The 26654-nt window shown below is 33.9% G+C and overlaps 1 protein-coding gene across 4 annotated transcripts in view; it reads left to right on the plus strand.

The window, feature by feature from the left end:
- Window positions 1–26654, plus strand: part of LOC132717164 (uncharacterized) — a 124437-nt gene that overhangs the window by 34904 nt on the left and 62879 nt on the right. The window contains exon 1 of one of the 4 annotated variants that reach the window (XM_060700574.1): window positions 20100–20322. The exons of 2 other annotated variants lie outside the window; for them this stretch is intronic. The gene's annotated coding sequence lies outside the window, so the exon portion shown is untranslated. Of the gene's footprint in view, window positions 1–20099; window positions 20323–26654 lie in introns of those variants that run through there. One more of the 4 variants, XM_060700575.1, reaches the window with a different exon arrangement.

A 26654-nucleotide genomic window follows, 5' to 3' on the forward strand; every position in this document is an offset into this window, starting at 1 on the left:
TCATCTATATAACATAAGACAAATTTCCAATGTAGACCCCGTAAAACTTGAGACATTAACATTTGAAAAGACATTGGTGCATTTTTTAAACCGAACGGCATTCGATTAAATTCGAAAACGCCTTCGTGAGTTATGAATGCTGATTTATGTTTTGTTTCTGGATCAAGCTCCATCTGAAAGTATGCCGAATTAAGGTCTAAAGTTGAAAAGATAGTGGCCGAAGATTCCCCTATACTATCAAAAACATCTTCTAACCTAGGTAAGGGGTGTGACATTGATTTGGTGATCTTGTTTAGATTTCGGTAGTCAATGGCAAAGCGCCAAGTATTATCCTTTTTCTTGACAAGGACCACCGGACTGTTCCAAACAGAAGATGAGGGACTTGCAATACCATTATCAACAAAATCTTTAGTTTGACGAGATATTTCTTTCTTTTGTTCTGGGCCGGTTCTGTAGTAATTCATGTGTACAGGTTTAGCACTAGGTTCTGTTTCAATTTTGTGAGTAAAAATATTTGTTTTGCCTAAAGTTTGCATTGACCTTGAGAATGTATCTTTATTTTTATTTAAAAAATTCTTGAGTCTAGTGCATTGTTCAGATGTAAGATTTGAGTTAGAAATTTGAAACTCAATTCCTTCATCTGCTTTATTTACATTGCCTGACTCATCACAGATAACATTGACCTCTTCAGAATTGTTTGCATCCAAAGGCAAAACATTTTGGACATCAACTTTACTTACAGAAGCCAAAGTATAATTTATTGGTAAATAAATATCTTCATTTGTTGGATTCAGTAGCCTTATTTTAGCACTTTGATGTTTTGATTTTGAGTTCTTTGATGTTTTGGTTTTAACCAGACATCTTGCAGCCCTAAATTCCTTATCTGTTGGAACTGGTTCCAGTAGCACTATTTCATTTTTGAAAGCCCTAGTTATAGAGACAGGGATATCAATTTCTTCTCTAGCTGGGATACATACTGATTGGCTTGTTTTAGCACACCCAGAGCTTAAAGTTAAATTTGCTGAAACTAGATTTTCTTTCAAATATAAACGACCATTTCCTAAGTTAACAGTGCATTCATTTTTTGAAAGAAAATCCATACCAATTATGAGTGAATGGTGAGCAGATCCTAGCACATGAAATTTAAATGGGAAACATAGACCACCTATAACAATTGGAAGTTCAATTTGGCCTAAAACATCTATCCTTGTACCACTTACACCAGTAACTTCTCTTAAATTAGAGGGTTCTAGAGCACTTAAGTTGAAATTGGCTTTGTTTAAGAAACTTTTAGAGACAATAGAAACACCAGCTCCTGTATCAACTAAAGCTTGAGTTTTAGCACTTAATACCCTGACTTGTACAGTGTTTTTATGCAAAGGAGCTGTTAAATTAATATGAGAAACTGTGTTTGCCTCTTCAGCTAAATTTGAAATTTTCTCAGTATTTGACAGTTTTGTTTCAGACAGAGTCTGCTTTGTGTGACATGGAACATTTAAAACAGTTTCAGGCTCATTTGAATTCTGTTTAATTTTCCCTTTGTGCCCATCCACAGACGTATGTCTATGAACAGGCGCGAGTCCCTATTGGGTAGATTTAGATTTTGAATTTACATAGATTTTTCTAATTTCTTCAGTATTGGGACAATTTTGTTCATAATGACCTGTCTCACAGCATATCCTACATTTATGATTAATTTGTTTACGTGAAGCATAAGGATTCCTACCTTTCTCAGTGAAATCTGTTGCTTCTTGTCTTCTCATCTGGCTTCTTGGAGGTGTCTGAGGCTGGTCCATAGTTTGATGTTGGCGTTCCAAACTCATTTGCATCTGATGAGTAATTAAATCAATGAGAGTGTCAAGTTTTCGATCAGTCTCAGATCCAGAAATAGCACTTACACTTACATTGTCCGACTCACTATTTTCAGCTCTCAGGGCAGCGCGTCGTGCCATGTCAAGTGACGATAACTCCTGTGGTTTCACTATGCGACGTAAAGTTGGAATTAGACCGTCGACATAGTTTGAAATCATCCATTTATCTGGCATATTGGAACCGATGTAACTTTCTTGGAAACGTGTGGTGTATTCATGCACACTTTCACTTGGTAGTTGACGAACCATTCCCAAGGAAAATCCTCCATCAGAACCATCAAATCTGGCCTTGAACTGGCTTATAAGTTCATCAGCATCATTAATCACATCATCAGCCAAGGACTTGTACCACGTTTTAGCCTGTCCTGTTAGATGAAAGGGGAACGTAGCTTTAACCTTTTCATCATTATAATTGTAAAATGACTTACAAATGTTTGAGTATGTTTTTAACCACTGGTCTCCTCTGCCTCCAGGTTTTCCACTAAATGTCTCTATTGTGATGTGTGGGTGACTCATTTCTGCAATTTCTATTTGTTCAGATATGGAAACCTCACTTACTTCTTCTTCAATAAAGGCTGTAGTTTCCAACAACGGATTCACAGGTGATGGTTCCTGGTCAGCAGCTTTAATATTTCTTCTTCCTTTTGACTTGGAGGTCTGTGGTGTAACTGCCTCAGTTACTACTCTGGTCTTCCTTCCTGGTTGACTCCTCAGGAAATGCCCAAAGTTACTATTTTGAGGTGTAGACATGGGATCTTACCTCCACCAGAATTTTATGAAGCGTTTTTACTACGCTCGCAAGCAACTGGGCCGACAATGAGCCCGGGGCGGTACCTATTTAGGTCGGAGTCGCTTTTTGTCCTGGAAATGATGAAGACAGTATTTCAATTAAAAACAAATTTATTAAGTCCAAAGTATCGCATAAGAATGATGCATGCATTATAACAAATGTTGTAAACATATAATAATTTTAACACGAAAGTTTATAATGCATATCAATTAATACATAATGATAATGTCAAGTTACATGTATCTTATATCATGTTAACAGATTGGTACTTATTTAAAATAATACAAGGCAAAATGGGGAATTAAGCTTTGCATATGAGAGGTACCATTCATATAAAAAGTACTATACATTAACACAAAAATAGATTTCTATAGTTACTTAAAAATTGATTGAAACATTTCTTTTCATATTTACTTTAACAATTTAGCAAAGTGAGTCTTTATTTTTAATACTAAATAGCTTAGCCCTAAGCTTTCCTATTTTATTATTTTTAAAGAAACTCACATTATTATTTTTAAAACAAGTAAATATTTTATGACACAAAATGACTTATAACATCTCTGTTATACAATTTTACAAAAATCAAGATAGAGTACAATTTCACAAAAATGTAAGAATAAGATATATTTCCTACAAGTCATTACTTAATTTATCAAAAATAAAGTTTCATTATTGCTTCAAATAGTTTTAACATGTACAGAGAAAATTACATTATAACAATAAGAAATGTATTATGTTGTACATACCTGGAAATGACGAAGACAGTATTTCAATTAAAAACAAATTTATTAAGTCCAAAGTATCGCATAAGAATGATACTTTGGCTCCAAAATTTCCTTATTTTAAAACTTGTCTTCAATTCTGGTATAACATACGATTGGTTCTTTTGGAACCCGGTTTTTGATGATTGGTCCAGCAATCAAGATTGTCACAAAGTTAAGAGTGGGAGGTGCCATTTGGACTGAGAAATCTCTCAGCTTTGGTGTTTTTCTAGTAATTTCATGTTAATGCTAAACAAGGTGATAACCTATCAGCTTATTAAAAGCCAACAAGTTAACACAATGACAAACATCCTTTACAGAACAAAAGGTGCTAATGGAAGCCATTTGCCAAAAATAACAATTGCAAATGTTTAAAATTCCAAAAATTTATAATTAAATACCACCAAATAACAGTTTTTGGAACAAAGTTCATAATAGAAAAATAAAACTGAAATATTTAAAATCTATGTTTAAAGACAAAAATTTTGATATTTATTTTAACTATTTAAGTTAAAATTTAACAAAATGTACTTTTAAAACATTTTACCTATTTACTTTATATGATTATAATTATGATGTATTACATAATTTTATATAAGAAAAAAGGCACATCATAATAGTTGGATTGTGTATTAAGTTATAAACTTTTAGACACACTTTAAAATCTGTTCCTGCAACCAACCAGTACTGAGCAATGAGTGTAAAGTTTCTTGCTCAAGGAAACAACGATTTGCCCCTGACGTAGTTTGAACCCATGCGGCTAGCATTCAATAGATAACTTGTATGATGTGTTTACCACATGGCCATGCAGCCATTTGAGATTGTTTTATTGTGTGCTCACCAACAAATACTAACAAACAAATATCCTCTAAAAATTAATAATTTTTGGTTCAAAATATGATTTCATGGAGAAAGTGTGAGAAACCTACATTTCCAGCACACTTACAAATTGCATTATTTTGGATAGCACATGAATTGCAAATAATTTATGAATGGACCTCTTCCCCATTTTTGAAGCGACATTTTTGTTTCCTCAACAGCCTTATATTGCCCGACTTATGCAGTGCTTGTATTAATCATAGAATAACTTTACTTAAGTACAATGTTATATGATAATTTATTTAAAGTAATGTCATTAATATACATGATATTGTGCAGCAATGCTAGCAAACATTTAGTATAATTATGATTCAGAGATTTACTTTTCTATTCACTGTTCTGAGTGCAAAACCTTCATAACAACGTAAGACTTACAAAACAAGATAAAACAGTAATGGCACAAACCTGTATTGTACTAAAAATGCTAAATGGATCTTGTTTTAGTTATTTCCCCTACGATAATGTGAAGAATATATATTATACATAATAGTACTCCGGGCAATGACCGAGTTTCATTGCACTTTCTACCTTTGCAAATATTTAAATATTCTTTCATTCTGAGAGCAGACTTCTCCTATTTTATCTAAACTAAATTAATTTTCCTTTTTCGATACAAAAGAAAAATAACTAGTGGTAACCTTACGAGTTAAGGTCATTATACATTAAAAACGCTACTATACATTAGTAAAACACATTAACTTTATCATGTGTGTCTAGGCCTCAATGTTACCGCCTTTCGTTACGCCAGAGGTCAAGCAAAGTTCAGCAGAACTTGTAACCTTGAATAACCTAAGTATAGGATGAAGCTTAAAAAAGCAAGTATTTACTATCATGCAATACTGTCTAGTCTGAGGATCAATAAGTGAGTTTGCTCCAGCTAGAGTGCCATTGTCCCACTTCAGTAACCGTAGTTTCAACTTTTACCTTTGACCTCACAGTTATGGTAAGTGTTTTAGTGTTTTTTATTGTTTGGAGCCTTCTTTTTTCGTCTGTTTCTTATAAAAAAAAGGTTTTTGTGCTGAAAAAAAAAAATCATATTGTCCTTCTCTGGAGTTGTTTAAGAGGAAAGGATTGTAACAGGCATACTGTTGATGGATGTAGCAAGTAAAGAAAAAGCATACATTGACCAGGTATTGTTCCTTTATTCTCCTCTATTATTAATTCATATTCTATGATTTTGTATTGTTGTAGGATATTTTTGAGTATTAATTTGTTGAATTTTCCAACAAGAGGCAGAATATAGAATTATGAGTAAGAGATTGAGAATGGGTAGTTTATGGTAGAGGATTGAAATTTATTTCATAAGCAGTTTGACTACAAAGTCATTGTCAGAAGAAAATTAAGAGGAAAACAGTTTTAACTGCCTGGAATTGTCCTTGGGTTGGCATTCCATGGATGAGCATTCCAGGAGTATAAATTAGACTATCTGTACATATAATAATTCAAAGAAAGGGTTTGCATCCTAGGCGCCAGGGCATTTTATTATGTAGACGATAAAGACCAACATCTATGTAAATACCAGTTTGTAAAATTGGTCGGTCTTGCAGTCCGATTATTGGGACATGTTTGCGTCTGTCATGCCTTTGGTTTATTATTTTTGAAATGACATTGTATGGTAATAATTGCTATTTCTGGTTGAATATATATCATGTAAAAGGTTTGTTTAAAGTTCAGTTGTGTCTACATACTCCCTCACTAATGGTGGGCAGATGTTTTTGTTCAACAGATTTTGGCATTAAATGCATTGTTTATATTCGAAACATCTATTTGCACTTTAAAATGAAATTTTTTCATATACATGTATGTCATACGATTTTCTGTGATTTTTTAAGAGTTTTAAATATGCAAATGTTACCATTTTAAAATGGTTCATAATTGAGTTTACAGTTCGTTCAATATATGGTCACATAACATGAATCATTAGATGAACTGAACACCTAATTTTGACATACTTAGAAAAATGATTGAAAAAAACAACAAAAAAAACAAAACAACGCAAACCATTCCCAAATGTATTCATGGAATATCTTCCTTATATAGTATTAATTTAATTTAACCTTCCTTCAAAAAGTTGTTTCTTGCTATTTCTAGATTAATGCTTACTTTGTGCATTGAGATCTTTTTGCTTTGCCACAATTACAGTCCCAATATGATTTATACCTTAATTAAAAACATCATTATTTCAGATATTTTGGTCTTGGAGTTAAATTTTACCTACATGCAAAGTTCCATAATGATTCTTTTTATCTTGAAAACCAATATATGAAAAAAGTAAAATTTTGGTTTTGACTTCCATCATTATGTAATGTTAGATATATAAAAGAATTGAAGGACAAATGTTCAGTAACTGTTATGTTTTGAAGATAGGGTCATCTGTAGTTCACTGGAGCTTGTTTTTGCAGTCAATGAATCTTAAGTTCCAGAAAATTACTTGAGGTATAACTATGAAAAGGATGGTTTAAGAGTATTTATTTATATTTCAACCCTTTACTTTTTAACTCACACAACCTGAGTTAAATGACATAGAATAGTAGGGTGTTCCTTGTTTCTACTCCTCCATGCTCTGACTTCTTTATTTAAGAGTAAAAACTAGCTAAGATTTTGCATCTTACTATATTAAGTACTATTCTGTTCAGTATTAAACATTTTTGGCATAAATGACGCCAACAATGGCAAAAACTGTTCTAAAACAACAACAACAACAGCAACAACAAATAGCAACAACAACAATAACAAACAAAGGAGAAAAAAGAGCAGTTAAACATTTTATATCTTAGTTGGAACTTTACAAAAGTTAACTTAGGCTGCCCTTAATTTTATTTTGTGGAAAGGATATAGATATATGTTTTCTTCTTCTTCTTAGATACAGAGCTTGTTTATTCAATCCTGGTTGCATTTTGAAATACCATACACTAATGTGAAAATCAATGCTGGTGTCTGGCATAGCTTGGATATCCTCTCAAAATACATTAATTGTGGTCAGGGCTGAGACAGACAACAAATTTATGCTATAATTAGTTCTTTTTGCGAGTATTTTTCTTCTTTTCCTGATGATGGAAAGCAACGTTTGAGCCGCGTCACGACAAAACCAACATAATGCGTTTGCGACCAGCATGGATCCAGACCACTAGTGCGCATCTGCAAAGGCTGATCAGGATCCATGCTGTTCGCTTACAAAGTCTATAACCAGTTGAAGTAGAGAAACTGATAGCGAACAGCATGGATCCTGATCAGACTGCGCGGATGCGCAGGCTGATCTGGATCCATGCTGGTCGCAAACCCATTACGTTAGTTTTGTCGTGACGCGGCTCATATATATATGCAATGATGAATAGTGATGCTAGTGGCCAATGTCTGCAGAATACTGTTTACAACTGATCAGTTTTTGCCAGATTGTCTATTATTAAGGTGCAGTGAATTCTGATTTATTTTACATTACATTGACTATATATCATCTTAATACCAGTAAGTTAGGCAGTAGAAAATATCTTTATAAGATTTTTGTCTCATGTAATCTTATCTGGAAATTGTTACAGTAAGATAAACAAGATGCAGTGATTATTGGCCGAAAATGTTCTAGCCAGATACTAATACACTTAACGGTAATATATTTTGACTATTAACAGAATTACACTGAGGCTTATTTTATTATGTACAGGGATTCTCATATATTTCCATAAAAGGTGAGGATCAAGTTTCTGTTGTCAGTCATTTTGTAGTCAATTTATCAATTTAATTTCCTTAGTCTGAATTCTTTTGAGTAATTTACACATATATTTTGTATATATGTGTTTGAAATTATTTGTTGTCCAATAGGATTACAGCATTTCAAATGAATCGTGACACATTTACTTAAGGCTAACTTATTAATCATTCTATTCATTTCAAACACTAAATTGGTAAGTGGTCATTAGTAAGCATTTACGAAATTAAATTGATTGCTCTATTCTTGACCAATTTAATTTTGTAAATGCTTTATTACTAAGTGCCGGTTAAAGTTTATGAGTACATATTTACAAAATTAAAATGGTCAGGCAGGGCGAAGCCGCGTAACCAATTTAATTTTGTAAATACGTACTAATAAATTTTAACCGGCTTAGTGTTTTAAATTATTTTTATAAACAGTTGATTTACTAGACTGATTAACAGTTTGCCGATTTACCAAAGTAAATGTGTTACGATTCATTTGAAATACTGCAATCCTATTGGACAAAAAATAATTTCAAACACTAGTATTCATTAAGCTATACTTAATGAATTTGCCCTATTTGAATTTGGAACAGTCCTTTTGAAGTTAAAGGGAATTTATCATCAAAATACAAACATTCAGTAACCAACAGTAGGTCAGACTGCATGCCTGGCTCTATATATTGATTCCATGGACATGTTTATAAAATGTATACAATCTGAGATTAAATACAGTAACAGTGTTCATATCTTTTATACCATCTTTATTGCTTTGGTCTGTTTGTTTACCTTTGCTCAATGAAAAAGCGGACTATTTTCATGACCGACTAGTTAGGGTCGGTTTACTTTTATGATCAAGTTTTCATTAACAGCCATTGACTTCAACTCTAAAACCATGGGTATATACCTAAACCCAGCAACATATATCCAAAACTTGGATTATATACCCAAAATTAAGCAATACAACTCTAGATAACAATATATCTATACCTGAAATATCAGCAATATAAAGACAAAACCATATATCCAAAACACCAGTATTTCGGTCAACTGTATACACCTAAACTGAGATATAATATATACCCAAACAAGGGATATTGAATTTTAAAAATGTTACTAAATACAGCAATATACAATGTACACCCCAAAACTAGGGATATATACTAACCTGAATCTGATTGCCCGAAACGAATGAATGAAAATTATACTAAAACTAAGGGCATTAGTTGAAATTAGTTTAAAGATAAAGTATGTTTAACTTTTATGTCATTTCAGCATCTTTTAATTTTATAATCAACAGGAAAAAGATTTTTTTTTTTTAAAAAAAGAAAAGGTTTGAAATTTATTGTTTTCAAGTTCTTCAGGATATTGCATCTTAAAAATGTCCAAATTTGAATTTGTTGCAATTAACAATCAAGCCTGAATTTCCCGTCTCACATAGCTTGCAGCAAGCCAGTTGGACAAAAGCTGACGGAAGGGCCTGACACACAATAAACTTAACTCGCCTACTTGTAATGTCTATAGCTATAATTAAAATCTTTAATCCTGTTAACTAAACTGTAATTAAAGATTTTCAGTTAACATTGTTTGAAGAAAGGGCATATTATTACAATTTTGTTTGTTCTTTGAGGGATTATTGATGAATAATAAGATATCTAAAAGTTTTTATCGCCTGACAACTCTGCTGCTATGTTTCAAATTTTGCAAGGGATGGCATAGTAGCTTGGATCCAGCTATTTCAAATTTCATGAGGGATGACACGGGAGCTGGGATCCAGCTATTTCAAATTTCACAAGGGATGACACGGGAGCTGGGATCCAGCTGTTTCAAAATTCACAAGGGATGACATGGGAGCTTGGATCCAGCTATTTCAAATTTCACAAGGGATGACACGGGAGCTTGGATCCAGCTATTTCAAATTTCACAAGGGATGACCTGGGATCCAGCTATAGGGATGACAGCTATTTCAAATTTCACAAGGGATGACACGGGAGCTGGGATCCAGCTATTTCAAATTTCACAAGGGATGACACGGGAGCTGGGATCCAGCTATTTCAAATTTCACAAGGGATGACACAGGAGCTGGGATCCAGCTATTTCAAATTTCACAAGGGATGACACGGGAGCTGGGATCCAGCTAGCTATTTGTATCTGCATTAGTTGTGGAGTATCTCGCTCATTTCTGAAATAATTTGTGGCTAGGTATCTGCATGGTATCTACCATCATCAGTCATCAGTTAAAGCTTGAATGTTGCTATGTTTCCCAAATAGAATGTTTACATGCATTGAGTATCTGACTCCCCCAGACCCACACAGACACACAAAGAAAAAAGAAAACGACATTGCAATACTTCAGGGAGGAGAGGACTTTGCCACATCTTGTACTGAACATATTAAATAAACATTCCATGATTTGAATGATGTATTAATAAAGATTGTAGACTTGGTAGTTTTTAGCTCGACTATTCGATAAGAATAAGTAGAGCTATTGCAGTCACCTGAGCGTCGGCGTCGGCGTAACCACTTATGTTAAAGTTTTTGTAATAGTTCAAATATTTTCAAAGTCCATTGACATATGGCTTTGAAACTTTGCACACTTGTTCACCATCATGACCCCAACCTGTAGACAGGAGGAGGTAACTCTATCAAGCATTTTGACAGAATTATGCCCCTTTTTTCGACTTAGAATTTACGTTAAAGTTTTTGTAATAGTTCAAATATTTTCAAAGTCCATTGACATATGGCTTTGAAACTTTGCACACTTGTTCACCATCATGACCCCAACCTGTAGACAGGAGGAGGTAACTCTATCAAGCATTTTGACAGAATTATGCCCCTTTTTCGACTTAGAATTTACGTTAAAGTTTTTGTAATAGTTCAAATATTTTCAAAGTCCATTGACATATGGCTTTGAAACTTTGCACACTTGTTCACCATCATGACCCCAACCTGTAGACAGGAGGAGGTAACTCTATCAAGCATTTTGACAGAATTATGCCCCTTTTTTCGACTTAGAATTTACGTTAAAGTTTTTGTAATAGTTCAAATATTTTCAAAGTCCATTGACATATGGCTTTGAAACTTTGCACACTTGTTCACCATCATGACCCCAACCTGTAGACAGGAGGAGGTAACTCTATCAAGCATTTTGACAGAATTATGCCCCTTTTTCGACTTAGAATTTACGTTAAAGTTTTTGTAATAGTTCAAATATTTTCAAAGTCCATTGACATATGGTTTTGAAACTTTGCACACTTGTTCAACATCATGACCCCAACCTGTAGACAGTAGGAGGTAACTCTATCAAGCATTTTGACAGAATTAAGCCCCTTTTTCGACTTAGAATTTACGTTAAAGTTTTTGTAATAGTTCAAATATTTTCAAAGTCCATTGACATATGGCTTTGAAACTTTGCACACTTGTTCACCATCATGACCCCAACCAGTAAACAGGAGGAGGTAACTGTATCAAGCATTTTTTTTACTATCAAGCACTAAGAATAGTCGAGCGTTGCTGTCCTACCGACAGCTCTTGTTGTTCAGAAAGTTTGTATTTTCTAAGATTATTTTTGAAAAATGAGAATGTTTCGAGAGCAAGACCATGTTTCTTTTCAGTCTGGGGAATACATGTTGATGTCCTGGTTTCCTGTAGATATAAGTACTCTTTATGATTTAGTCAACAGCATTGTGTTTATGGTAATCTAGGGAGGTCTTTCTTTACAGTAACTGTTTTTAATATGAATTTAGTATCACAATGATGTCCCCTTACCATGTATATAAATTTATTTATAGATTTTTTATACTGTCACAGATGAATAAATTGCACTGAAATCCTATAAAGGATGTCATCATAAAAGATTAAGTTTGAAATATGACAGTTTTTTGGGGGAAAATGTTCAATACTGAAGATCTCAGACCAAATTTAAGTTATTAAGGTCAAGGTCATTGAGACTAAATATTAATTTTTCGCTCACCTGAGCACAACTGAGACTAAATATTAATTTTTCGCTCACCTGAGCACAACTTTTTACTTAAGTTGAGCGCTTTTGGGATCACAACTTCTTGTACAACATAATTTCTCATAAACTGCTAAAATTATGTGCTTGTAACTTCACACTTTTAATCAAAGGTCTATAATCCTAGCAAGGACTTCGACAGAGTTAACAGAGTTATGGCCCTTTTTGAACTTAGATAATTCTTGGTACAACATCAATTTTCAAAACTATATTTAGTATTACCTTGAAACTTAAAACATGTCTTGTGGATCTAAATTTGAGGTCATTATCTCCCTTTGGGAACATACAAAGTTCTTTTGTCAATATCCAGGACTCAATTATATAATATAGACATTTTCAAACGGCTATTGTTTTAGTATCAAGCACTGAGAATAGTCAAGCCTCTTGTCCTACTTACATCTGTTGTTTATGCCCCGACACTATAGGGTGGGGAATATAGATTTGACCTTCACATTTGAACTTATGCTCCTGGGCATTTGATGCGAATTGTTGGAATTTACAAATTTTTTAATTACTTTGTGGAACAATAGCAGTAATTATAAGAATAGCAAGCTTGTATTAAGCCCCCTTGTAGAATTGTTACATTTAAGTATCGAAATCTGTGACATCATCAGTGGACGGCAATGGAAGTCCATTTTACAAATTGAGAATAAGTATTTAAGATGACAACTGCAGTTTGAGAATTTGATAGAGAAAAAAAAACCCAAAAAACAATGCAGCATGGAATGCATTTTGCATGCATATGTTAATACAGAAAGAGGGAGAGAAAGAGAGAGAGCTGAGTTTTCTACGTTCTAAGTGTTTACTTGTAATAACGTCTAGACATTTATAACTACAGGGATTTCATTTGATGCAAATCCTGTCTAATAGTGTCTTGATAACAGTGTAAGGAATCAATATAGTGAGTAATTTATGTGGGAGCAGGCTGTTCTCAAGTCACAGTTCTTAATACCAGCAAGCTGTCTGTGTATGTAACTTTTAAAATATCACATATAACAACAACAATAGGACTCTCAAAATATATGGTTTTTTTGTGTGTTTTGTTTAGTCTGCTAGCTGTGTGGATGATAAATGTTAGGTCGTTTTTCATAAGTATACATACTGTAAGTTGTATCTATCTGAAAGGGCACAGGTGCCGAAATTTTATGGCACCATGCATACTGTGATAGTGATAATAAGGGACATGTACAATGAATTGAAAAAAGAAAATGTCCTCATGAGACTAATCTATGACTTTAGCCCTTTAGCTCAATAGGTAGAGCATTGGACTGTGAATCAGACAACCCGGGTTCAATTCTGGGACAACGCTGATCATGAAATCCTAAGTACAGTCACTTGCACTGTACCTCTGCCCTGGAATTTACAGAAGTTATCAGTTCCTTGTGAAAGTGAAGCACTATAGTTTATCTGTGACTGAGTGGTTAAGTTCGTTGACTTCAAACCACTTGGCCCTCACTGCTGTGGGTACAAATCCTGAAAGGGACTTCAGTTTTTTCATGTGAGGAAACTATCTAGTTAGCATTACGGAACATCGGTGGTTCTACTTATGTACCCTTTTGTGCCTTAAGTTATGCACAAAAAGGGATGTGAGGTTTGCCTCCACCAGTAAAGCTGATACGCCATATGCCTTTATGACCTTAACTGTGGGAAAAAAGTGCTTTGCCTTGTGCCCTGTCATTTGTTTGCTGTCCTGCTGGGCTCCTTGCCGGTGGTCCTGTGTTGCTGGCTTCATTTAGGGCCGCCCTTCCTTGTTGATCTTGTTTTAAATTAGTTACCCATATCACTGAAATTCTTTGCAAGGTGCTAAACTGCAGTCAATGCTTTGTGCCACGTGCAGTCTCATTCTGGAAAGCAAAGAATGTAATCTCAAAACTTGAAAAGAACAGCCACTGAGTTGTATCGCTAATTAATGTTTATTATTTGCCTTTAATTAAAGATTTTGACAAATTTGGACAAAAAGAATGTAGAAAATTCTTTGTTTCATAACCAGGTTTTGTTTTATCAAAACCAAAATGATGGTAATTGAATGATATCTATTTCACAAAACAGCATAATGTTCGATGTTTTGAAGGCAAAGACGAAATAATTTATGTTATTACTGAACTGAAAATACCCTCAAATGTTTCTTTTTATCTTTTTGATAATAATATTTCATTGAAATTTTTTTAAAACTTCTATGTTTGTTAACATTACAGCAGCACGCCTCCAGATTTATCTTATTTTGAAAATATTGTGAAGTGGACAAAGAAAGTTATTAACACGTTGCAAAGGGGCACCTAATAACCAAAACGAAGTCAAAATATGCAAAAATAGCCCTTACTACATTAGTCACGCAGTAGAAATATGGTGATAATACTGCAAATAAACAGTCATTAATCGCACATAACATGTAAAATATTAATTTTATCTTGTATCTTTTAACTTTTCTTAAAAAAATGCGTACATTTTTCTTAAGTTTGATTTTCTTGAAATATTTTGGCTCGTCTGGAGGCGTGCAGCTTTAAAAAGGGTTTGGCTGTAATTATTAGATGCTTTCAAACTATCACAATGCCTTCCTCATGATTAACAACTAATGATCATCATAAATGATGGACACACCAGTTCTTAATTGGAGATGCTTGGTTATATCAATAATGCTGTCATCCATAAACCCACTTATTCCAAAGGATACTGTTAAATATCACAAATATCCCTCACACTCATTGACTATATAATGCACAGGTCAGTATAAATATTCTAAATAAAGGTCAAACAAAGTGATAATTTGGCATCATCTACACAACTAACAATAAAGTTTGGTTGAGTGTGTTTGGCATTATTTATCATCAATTTGGAGATACTTTTCATTCTGCAGAAAGTAGTTTATCTAAGGAAAACTCCATTAAATCAAAACTTTTGTCAATAGGACCAAAATGAGTTTCCCTTGTTGTAAAATGTTACCTTTCAGCCACGAAGGAGTATTAATATCTACTATCTAAAATTTTGTTTGGGCCAATTAGTAGTCCAATGATGAATGAGTGTCCAAAGGCTTACACCAAACACATTATAAATATTATGGATGTATTGGAATATCCCGGAAATTTAGTGAATATCACAGAATTGTCCCGCTGTAGATTTTTGTCCCGGAAATCCCGAAAACAAAAATCTGAATTAGGCTCATTTCCAGCAGTTAACTATAAAGCCATACTTCTTGTGTTTGCATACAGTTATGGGTTTGTATACATTTGATGTCAATTGCGGGTTTTTCAGTTGTGGGTTTTTAAACATTTGATGTCAATTGTGGGTTTGTATACATTTGATGTCAATTGTGGGTTTTTAAACATTTGATGTCAGTTGTGGGTTTGTATACATTTAATGTCAATTGCGGGTTTGAATCTCAGCAATGACATTGATGAACCATTATAGAAGTGATAAGGGGTTCAATCACCTTTATTTAAACCAAATGACCTGAGATTTAACAAACCGCCAGTGAGGACTGAATGCACACATTTTTAATTCATTTAGAATGTAACATGTGTTTGGGTTATGTCTGTAAAGCAAATTAAGTTAAGGCCTTTAAGTACTTTAATGTGCATGAAAGTATTCACATTTTCTTTGTTTTGAATAAACCCTTTTATAAAGTCTGCAAACATAGAAATCCTAACCTGAGAACAACCTTTTTTTGTGATTTTTGTCCTGGTGTATAAAATTTGTCATTGTGTGATAATAATCCTGTCTGGTACAGATAATTGTATGCATTGTTTAGCAGAGAAACCCAATAAGGGACTAGCAATCTTTTAGATCATTTTTATCTATACTGGATCACGCAATCTCGTCATTATGACAGCCAGTGTTTTAGCTTTTCTTGTTCAAATTCTGTGAAAAGGATACTTTAGAAATGAATAAAACTAAACTGGTGTGCAGTTTTCTTGATATTTTATGAGGTTCTAATTTCATACTGGTTTTTAGTTAAAGATCATTTTTAAATAGCAATTAAAGTTTGCAAAACTGTTCTAGTTGTATGAATGTACTTAACTTTAAGGCTCAATGTTGAGACAACTTTAAACCTTAAGACTGGCACATGTCAATATGATCTTTTTAACAGCATTGTAAGGTTTATGTTAACTGTTGAAATCCTCTACTGTATTTGCAGTTGTGGTTTGTTTGGAGTTTTGAACTGTCTTTCGTTGATTAGGGGAATTTTTGTAACAAAACACTAAAATTAAACGGCAGACAAAATAAGAATTTGGTCAGATTGCACTTGTGTGCAGGTTTGTCCCAGCGTGCAGCATGTTGGTAAAAGCAAATATCACTTATGCTGCAAATGTTCAGAGAACTTAATTGCACAATAACATTTAATTTATGAAGCAAATCTTATTTCCCTCCATATAGATTTTCATTTGTTGAGTTTGAAATATAATGTTTATTGATTTCAAATAATTTTGAAAAGTCAGCAACTGTTATTACATCAATTAAGTTTAAAACAAATGCTTACTTCAGCATATTCACCACTTTATTTGAGCTCACCTAAACATCAAGTAAGTTTAAAGCAAATGCTTACTTCAGCATATTCACCACTTTATTTTAGCTCACCTAAACATCAATTAAGTTTAGCATATTCACCACTTTATTTTAGCTCAACTAAACGCAAAATCCTTGCGATTGTTTGATGTCCATTGTGGTCCATTGTTTGCCACATTTGCCTAATGGCTGGCACATGGTATATGTAAATGTCTCAGTATGCAGATTTGCATATTGTCAATAGGTATACCTGGAGCGGTGGAGGTTAGCCTGGGATTCAGGCATTGATATTTTTTTTGCTTATTCATAACTTACGCGCTATATCATACTCGATCGTCATAGATAACACAACATCTCTGGTTTTGATAGTATCAACGCCTGGGGAAACCTGCGGGATTTCCCATGTAATTATTGACTAATGATAATCCTATTAATAGACCGATTAGCACGTGACCAACAAATTACATGACTAAATCGAAATTGAGGCGGAGATAATAAATGTTGAAAATTTGACGCCATTTACCATTATAAATTGAGTCCAGCAAAATTATCTGATGCTCACACACTTTATCTACTTTAACAAATCACACCTATTAATCAAATTCACTCATTATGCAATAGCCTTTGTCAACGAGTGTTAGTTTTTAATCGGAAATGGTGTTTTGAAAGCGAGGCTCCGTAACTGTTCGTTGAGCTTCGGATCACTTCGTGGAAATTCCGTTTCTATTTTTAGAAACTAGTTTGTTTATCGTTCTTTTATAACACCCGTAATTTTCGGGGTGTATACTAGGTGGCGCTTCGATCGAAAATTGTATTTCCCCAGGCTGTAGATTTGCCGAACAGAAGCACATAAAAAAATCGACAGACTGGAACCCAGGCTACGTGGAGGTGTGCAATTCCTACAATACCATTATAGCAAGGATTAGTCTGTCACATACATTATTGTATGTTATTGTATTTTTTGCCAATATATGGTCATCTTAGCATGACACATCCTTTTATATGTTATTAATGTTGACATCTTACACTAGGTAATCAGAAAATAAATAATTTTATTGAAGAGCAAGTGCAATCTTTATATTATCTAGAGTGTACACAAAATTTTGGTATTGCAAACCATATAGCACATAGGAAACAAAATAACCATCAATACAAAAAGGTCTCAAAGGCACATTTGCACTATATATATATATACATGTTAAAATCCAAGATACAGCAAATACTCCATTTTAGGGAGGTCTGCATGCAGAAAAACATTGGAAATTTATGCAGGACATGTCAATGAGAATTCTTCCCAGATGACCCTTTGCCTGCCCTCTCTCAAAGTTCAGTATAGAAATCGACTCTTGTTAATGATGTCAAACATAATAACATATGAAGGACACATCAAGTTATATTTGCATGATGTACAATAACATATACATGTGTATGTAAGTTCATGCCCCTTACATGGTCAAGTTATGACTAACGAACATCAGGAGTAACTTTAAATTGAAAATAAGAATGATTTATAAAGATATGTAGCCGCTACTGCAGGAATAGTGCAAGACTAGTTTGACCACAAATTTGGTGTTTTCTAATGTGTCTGTTAGCAGCATGGGTTTGAAAAAGCTACATTTCATATTGCAATTCTGAGATGTTGGTCATCAGAGTAGTAGGCAGTCACATCATAGATTAGTGGTAAAGCCATGGTCGTCAATAGAACAGATGATAGCTGAAGCCATTGTTGTCAATTGGAAGCCATTGCTGTCAATTGGAAGCCATTTTTGTCAATTGGAAGCCATTATTGTCAATTGGAAGCCATTGTTGTCAATTGGAAGCCATTGTTGTCAATTGCACAAATAGATGATAGATTGAGCCATGTTGGTTATCAATAGAACAGATGATAGGTTAGTCTATAAGATGATAGGTTAATCCATGGTTGTCAATAGAACAGATTATAAGGTAGGCCATGGTTGTTGATAGAACATATAAAAGATTAAGCTATGGTCATCAATGGAACAGTATAACATATGTATAGCAATGGTTGTCAGTAGAAAAGATGATCAAGAATGAGAATGCAAGGCAGGCTGCAAGGTTACAGCAACTCTTCATGTAGGAGCCAAATTAGCCATGACTCTCGGTGACAGAAAAATATAGAGTATTACTTGTAGATCAATTCTGATACCTGTTTGAATTACTCCTACCACTCAGTTAACCTCTGCTCTTTAATCTCCAGCATTCAGTTATTGCATGCCTTCCTGATGGCTGTCTTAAGAAATCTTTTGGTGTGCTTCATCGCACAGTGCCTCATTTCACTGCATGGATGCCCATACCTCATTTCACCTCATTCTGGCTCATTTCACTGCATGGTGGCTTATTTCACTGCTTGGTGGCATGTTTTATAGGATGGTGGCTCCTTCCATGGCACAGAGGTTGTTGCACTGTTCAGTGGCTTGTTTCACTGCATATTTGCTCATTCCACTGCATGGTTGCTCGTTTCATTTCACGGTAGACTGACAGCATGAGCTATATTTATTTAATTGAATGATGCTATTCAATTGTAGTTTTAAACATGCCCTTCAGGATATATTGCCGAAAGGTTCTAGAAAAGTCCTTGGAAATTTAAAGATGTCAAAGAGTGGGAGCTCAGTGTCTTTTTCCCATTGTGTTTTTCATGCTCCCAGTCAACTGGTTTAAACAAGATAGTTGATGGTAGACACCAGTTATTTGCAAGCTTGCTGCCCCACTCCCAGGGAAAAGTGGAGGCTTTACTTCGGACTTATCAAATATACATGTTGATATCCTGCCATGTGTGGACAGTCACTTGATTAATAACCTACAAGGTGCTGACTGTCCACTGGAGGTTGTATATACCTGGCTATTAAAATAAAACCATGAAACTGACCATACATCAAGGGAACAGGTAGGAGGTGTGGTGGTAATGGTGTAGGTAGTTTACCCTGTGGATTACAGCAGTATGCCACATTGAATTCACCAGAGCTTCAGCCTCCACATTATTCCTGGGTAGGCTGTCAGCAATTTACCAGTACTAGTTGTTTAAACTGATTACTTCTGTACATGTCAGAGCAATATTTTCAATACAGTTTTCAAACGGAAACTCCTTATAAATATATATTTATTAATGAATTTTGCATCATTTCATATCACCGTATTTATAATTCATAGTCGAAGTAATGGATGGAATATCGGTTAATCTGTTATGCTTGGAGAATACAGACATGCCATCAATGCTTTGCATCTGCTTAAAGGGTTTTAACTAGCTGATACTTATTATCATATGAAAAGGGCCTACATGAAATTTTCGCATGTTTTGCACATAAACCTTATGCATTTGACGAGACACTAGACATACCTGTAAGGTGTAGATTATAAGCATGTTGTGGTATCTTCAGTACAAGGTGGTCAGTTAAATTGAGCTTAATTAATACGAACATTAAGTTTAGTGGATTAAAGTTTATAAATTTAACCGACGGTTTATGAACAGTCTACGTCTATACGTTGTTTAATACTGGGTGATATATTAGTGGTATATTGGTGGTGGTTATATACGGTTTGGCATGTAAGTTGCAATTGTGCACACTAGGGTAGTGTATTGTCTGCTAACTGTGTGGTGTGTATTTTACCAATACACACATACACACACACACACTATGCGTTGTAGTAATACTGACACTGTTGTGTGAGTGTGTGTTTTAACTTATTCATACATCGCTTTATATGATGTTTTGTGCAAATAGTACTTTCTGTATAATTTCACCGTTGCTTTTCTTTTTGTCTGGATTACAAACGTTTAATTTTCTCGTGTGAATGAACAAGGTAAGCGTTATAACTGTGGTTTAAGAACATGTTTAAATACCTCAAAGTTTTCGAATAGATGAAAGGTGCATGTTTATTAATCAGGTGTAATGTGTATGGGATAAGTAGCATATAGTAGAGGTTACGAATCATTATGTCACCGTGTCTGGGTCATTTTATTAAATCCGGATTAAATTGTCTGCGTTCTGACAGTCGCAATTATAATAAGCAAAAGATTACCGATAATAAACACAGGCCTCGTAATTTTTGCAGTCTGTATATATAAATAATTTCGAAGATTTTTCAAGGTTATTTGAATATGAAATTTTGAACGTTAAATTAGACAGACACCAAGGGACATAATAAATGCATTATTTTGCTATTTTCCAACATTCTAAAAATAACTGTATGCACTGCTTGTGCACTTGAAATTTGATCCGCGATCTCCATTTGATAATTGCCATCCCACATTTATCAAACTGTAAACAGTTATTTAAGTAAACTTAGGAAAGATAAGTTGATTTTCTATGACGTAACTGTCTTTTTTTATTGAAATGTCTGCTGCATAGTTTCTATTTACACAGCTGAGATAATAAAATGCAAGTCATTTCGTCATCACCTTGGAATTTTCTTATTTCAAGTATCCATTTTCTAGGCCAGTCCTTTGAATCTTTGAAGTTTTAAAGCCCCCTTAAAAATTTATTAGAGCTTAATAAGTAATTCTGTACAATTTGTTTAAAAGAGTTGATTTGTTAGTATTCTATTTCATAGACAAAGCTTGTTCAGGTAAACATGAGGACACTTTGACATAAGCTATCATATTAGAATACGGAATCTTCGACCCAGGTGGGTTTATATGTCATATTGCATTTAATTAGACATGCTTGCATGTGAATTTTCAGATTCTCAAGTTAAATTGTACATTGTAATTTTAATTTACTTTGAAAGTTTTAATGGAATAAAGTTTGGTATATGATAGGTGCGGTTTCAATCTATTAAAGGTATTATTCTTATAGAGACTAACTGTACTAAAATCTGTTTTTTGTGTTGCCTGTTACAGAAAGTGGCTACATACAGGGATCACTTGTTCCTCATTCATCTGTCTGTCTGTCTGTCACAAAACTTGTCCAGACTACTCCTCAAAAACTACTGGTGCAATTTCTTTCAAACTTCAATTTTGACTTCTCTGTAAATTTAGCCTTGAAATCCTGTGAGAAAATAACAATGAACAAAGTTCTAAGCTAGTGCATAAAACAACATGCCAGAAAGTAAAAAAGAGTTGTTTAAGCTGTTTTTATATTGTGATTCTTTAACCAACATTTTTAAGCTAGGAAAATGTTAAAATTTGGCTGGATAATGTATGAGTTAATGGTGTTACATATGAATTGTGCCTTACCTTTATGTAGCCAGTGATTTAGAAAGAGTGTAATGTACATCAAAGAATGCGGGCATGCATTTTCTGGTGACCTTTTGCTCTCAAAGTAGAGATAATTTATGTATTCTACAGTCTTATGTTTAAGTGACAGTTGTTGAACTCAGTGACTTTACTGGCTAGCAATGTGTGTGTATACCTCAAGGCCAGAAATGTTGAGACTTCACATGAAACTATTTATAGTTGGTTGGATATTATTAATGAGACATTGTAAACATTATTTATTTATAAAGAACAATGTAATCATTTTGAGGTTTACTAGAGATGAAGAGCTATGATAGTGCTTTCCTACTCAACATTGGTGTGTGCATTACATGAAATAGTGAACAAAGTCCGAGTCATGTAAGATTGTGTGGATGTGCAGACTGGCATTATATGGCAGCATATGTTTGCAAGTAGGTAATGGTCATGAGTTTCTCAATAAGAAAACCATTCATGACTTAAAACCTTGGCATTTTTTGAGATTCTGATTTTATCAGGCACTGCACATTTTACTTGCAAAGGTTTCATTTTTGACACCTTCTCATCAATAAAGATGTGGCTTCATTTCAATCTGAGTTTACCTTCCTTCATTTATGAGCTCGTTCTTGAACTACCTTGTTTTTTTGTCAGATATTTTTTGTATTATTGCATTGTGATTTATGGATTGTCAGTCAATGACTAAATACAGCCTGGAACCACAATATCTTATACATAACAACCCAGACAAGCATGTTTACTTGCTAAGGAGAGCTTATTTGGCGTCCACTTGAATTACTTAAAGCTAACATTTTACCATAAAATGTCTTTGAATTTTTTAAAAGCTAACATTCTACTATTAAAAGTCTAGACACTTTGAAGAGTAATATCACCAATATCCAAGTCTCTGTCAAGACAGAATTGATGCTTTGCGGCATCTTGAGACAGACAGCAACTTAGTGGAGAAGATAGCCGGCAGCGTCTGTAAGTGGCTATCATACCTGAAGCAGCATAATACTAGCCACCGCAATACATCAATATATCTTGACAAAGTATCATTATGACATCATTGTCCTTTATTTCAAGAACCAACTCATAATTTTACCACATAATTATACCTTGAAATAATGAGTAATAGATCAGAAAAATGAGCTTTGTCCCGATAAGTCAAAATATTAGAACAATACAATAAGCTATGTTCCGATAAGCCATAGATCAGAAAAGTAAGCTTTGTCCCGATAAACCATAGATCAGAAAAGTAAGCTTTGTCCCGATAAACCATAGATCAGAAAAGTAAGCTTTGTCCCGATCAACCATAGATCAGAAAAGTAAGCTTTCGTCCCAATAAACCATAGATCAGAAAAGTAAGCTTTGTCCCGATAAACCATAGATCAGAAAAGTAAGCTTTGTCCCGATAAGCCATAGAACAGAAAAGTAAGCTTTGTCCCGATAAACCATAGATCAGAAAAGTAAGCTTTGTCCCGATAAACCATAGATCAGAATAGTAAGCTATGTCCCGATAAACCATAGATCAGAATAGTAAGCTTTGTCCCGATAAACCATAGATCAGAATAGTAAGCTATGTCCCGATAAACCATAGATCAGAATAGTAAGCTTTGTCCCGATAAACCATACATCAGTAATGTAAGCTTTGTCCCGATAAACCATAGATCAGAAAAGTAAGCTTTGACTCAATAAGTCATAGATCAATAAAGTAAGCATTATCCCCGTAAGCCATACATCGGTGAAAAAATAAGCTTCGTCCCAGTAAACCATGGATCAGAAAAGTAAGCTTTGTCCTGTTAAGCCATAGATCAGAAAAGCCATGTTTACACTTTTCCTGTTAGTGGCCCTTGTTTGCAATGTTGACCTGTATAATTGTCTATCAAAGCCAACTGTAAAAGTGGCCCCAGTAAAGCCAAGAAATCACTAAGCTTCGAAAGATAAAACTGTTGTGACATGTACATTGTAACCTGGTATTTTACTGGAAATGCAAAAACAAACATACTAACTGGGTCAGATTAGCCCAATCAGTATACATTATGTTGATTAATTAGAAAAACTGAAAATAAATGTTAAGTATAATTATATAGATGTTATCCGGAACCTGGCAAATGTGGGTTTTTCCCATCTAAGCTTGATTATTCACTTTGGGAAAAACCCACTTTTGAAGAGTTCTTGAGTTTCTCTTAGGTTCATCTGATGTAGGTTTTGACTTCATTATCAGCCAAGTTCTTTACTGAAATCATTGGAACTGATGGTAAGGAGGGTGTGGGGATTTTGGGTGATGTTGGAGGGAAAATAAGGGTGGGAATAATAACAGAAGATGGATAGATGGATATGGGATGTTTAGGTTGTGGTAAAGACAAGTCCATGGGGTGGATTAATAAGATAGCCACAGATAACCCATGGATTAAAAAGATAACCCATGGATCAGACAGATAACCCATGGATCAGAATATTAAAATATTGGTTTTTGTAGCCCATGGGTTTTGTTACTAAAATAGTTATTGGCTATAACTTCAGGTCATAGCATGTATCTGCTGAAGGTCTTGATTAGATTTTGTAAAATTGTTATGATATCTGAAATTTTGTAGTTTAACTGTTAAAGTCTGCTGGCATTGAATGAATCTACCCATGTACCTAATGCAGACCATGTACTGCCTGCACATCCATGCCATCAGATCATGTTCTGCATGCACTGTGCTATTCAGTCAGGAAATCTCTGAAATATTAGGCCATCCTTAAAAAAATGTTTGTTTGCAGTTACCCCACCTAGAATTTTCAAGATGGGTAGGTAGGTCGATTTTTTTTTTTTTTTTTTATTGAACTGTACTTCCAAATAAACATGGAATTTCAAAATGCTGGACAATATATGCTTTTTTTATCTGGTAACAATTAATAAATTGATAACTGAATTCTATTCTAATTTAATAAGACCTACATTTTATTTCTTCTATTAACCTTTAAAAGAACAAAAACAAAGCACAAGGCATAATTTTCTGATTCAAAAAAAAATAATTTTTTTATCCTGACCATGAAAAAAAAATTTGAGTAGGGGCAAATTTTGTGAGTCGGTCGCGTTACTGCAAACGAACATTTTTTTAAGGATGGCCTTACTTATAAAATGATGATGATTCATCCAGAGTCCTGTCCGACCAGACCTTAAGGGTACAGTATAAAGGGTTTTAACCTATAAAGAATACCGTAAAATTCCTATTAAACGCCCCCGGGGGCTTAACATTTTCCAAAAGGGGGGCTATTATTACAACACAGTTTTTCCTAAATCAAAAAATCATTGTAAATACATTTAGTGTTAGCAAGTGTTGGTAATAACATTAAAAAGTGTTAAGATTTTAAAGTTCATACTATAAATAAAATGGATTCTGAATGATTTGAATAATTTATGCATTTACTCATGAGTTCAGCACTGATGAGTAGATTGTTTTTCTTATCAAAAGGCCTAGGGGGGGCCTTTATTAGGGGAGGGGCGTTTATTAGGAATTTTACGGTACATTTGTTTTCCAAATGTATTCAGAATGTTGATTTTTTGCTCATTATATTTGTCTGATTTATATGCAGAGTTAAATTGAGAGATTTAAGTTACCTCCAAGTACATGTGTACCCACATCGTATATGTGTTGTTAAGCTGTCAATTTCTCAAGGTGTTGCTAAACCTATTTGTCACACATTTTAATCATTCAGTCCTACAAAATATCGAATTGATTTGAATTAAGTTTGAAGTAATTAATGATTTTGACTGTAAAGTTTGTGATTTGTAAAAAGGTATTTTTAAGTTACTATTTACTGGATGGATAGGAAATGCATGCAGAAAATAAAGAATGTGCTCCGTGTTCTTTAAGCTAAAGTTTGTGTTCATAGATCATTTATAGCTTGTAAACACAGAAAACAAGAAAACAAACATGCCTGGATTGAATCTATTGCCTATTGATTAAAGATCAATGGGATATTTTTGGTGATCTTCATGTTTCAATAATTGAACAAAACAAAAAAAACAAGAAAAAAGGTTGTTTTTTTCAGACAGTTGATTTAGTTTTGCAAGTAACGGTTACTCCACATGAATGATTGAGCAATATCCCCGATGTTTGCTCAACCAGTGTTTACATTGGTTGCGGTTAGACAAATATTCAGACATGAAGCAGTGGGTCGTCTGCCTGTTGAGATATGGGAGATTTTTGTTTACCGTTCTTTATATGTAACATTGGGATAAAAAAAACCCACAACACTTGTCTACTTGTGTACTTACAGATTTGTTAAATCTGCCCCTTTGTCTGACCAGGAAGGAAGGTTGTTTTTCTTATTGTCTCGAATAACTTGTTTAGGGATGGAGTAAAATTTCAGCAGCAACGATTTGACCTTGACCTTGTGGTTTTCATAATATCACACTTTTAAAATTCAATGGTTGAAATTTTCTCGTATATTTTACAATGTATTTAAGTAAAATATGATCAGTTTTTGTGATTTCATGCATTATATTAATTCATTTGCATGAAGACTTATTTGCAAAGTTTATGATGTGTAACTTGTAGACATTCATAAATAATAGCCTTAATATTTTCCCATTCATTTACATAGCTTTGTCTGCTTTTACCATCTTCAGTTTATACTATAATCACACTTATACTTGAGCTAACCAAACCTAAAGTGTTTGGTTTTTCCCAGTCATGACAATTGAACCTCCATTGTTTTGGTGATTAAGAGAATAGAAATACTTAAAATTTTGCCAGACGACTGTTTCCTGTAACCAGAGGTTGTGGCAGAGTCTATTAATAGAAGCTGAAAAAAAACATAATTATAACCTGTGGTGGGATTTCAACCATACCTTAACAGTATCAGTGTTCCTTTACCTTTAAACCTAACTGTTTTTCACCAGTTTACCCTTAAGGATTGAGGGTTTAATTAAATTTTTTTAAAAATTTTAAAAGCTTTTCTTCTCTCCTTC

This window comes from Ruditapes philippinarum, unplaced genomic scaffold, assembly GCF_026571515.1.
Source record: "Ruditapes philippinarum isolate M1 unplaced genomic scaffold, ASM2657151v2 ctg683_1_1_1_1, whole genome shotgun sequence".
NCBI lineage: Eukaryota > Metazoa > Mollusca > Bivalvia > Venerida > Veneridae > Ruditapes > Ruditapes philippinarum.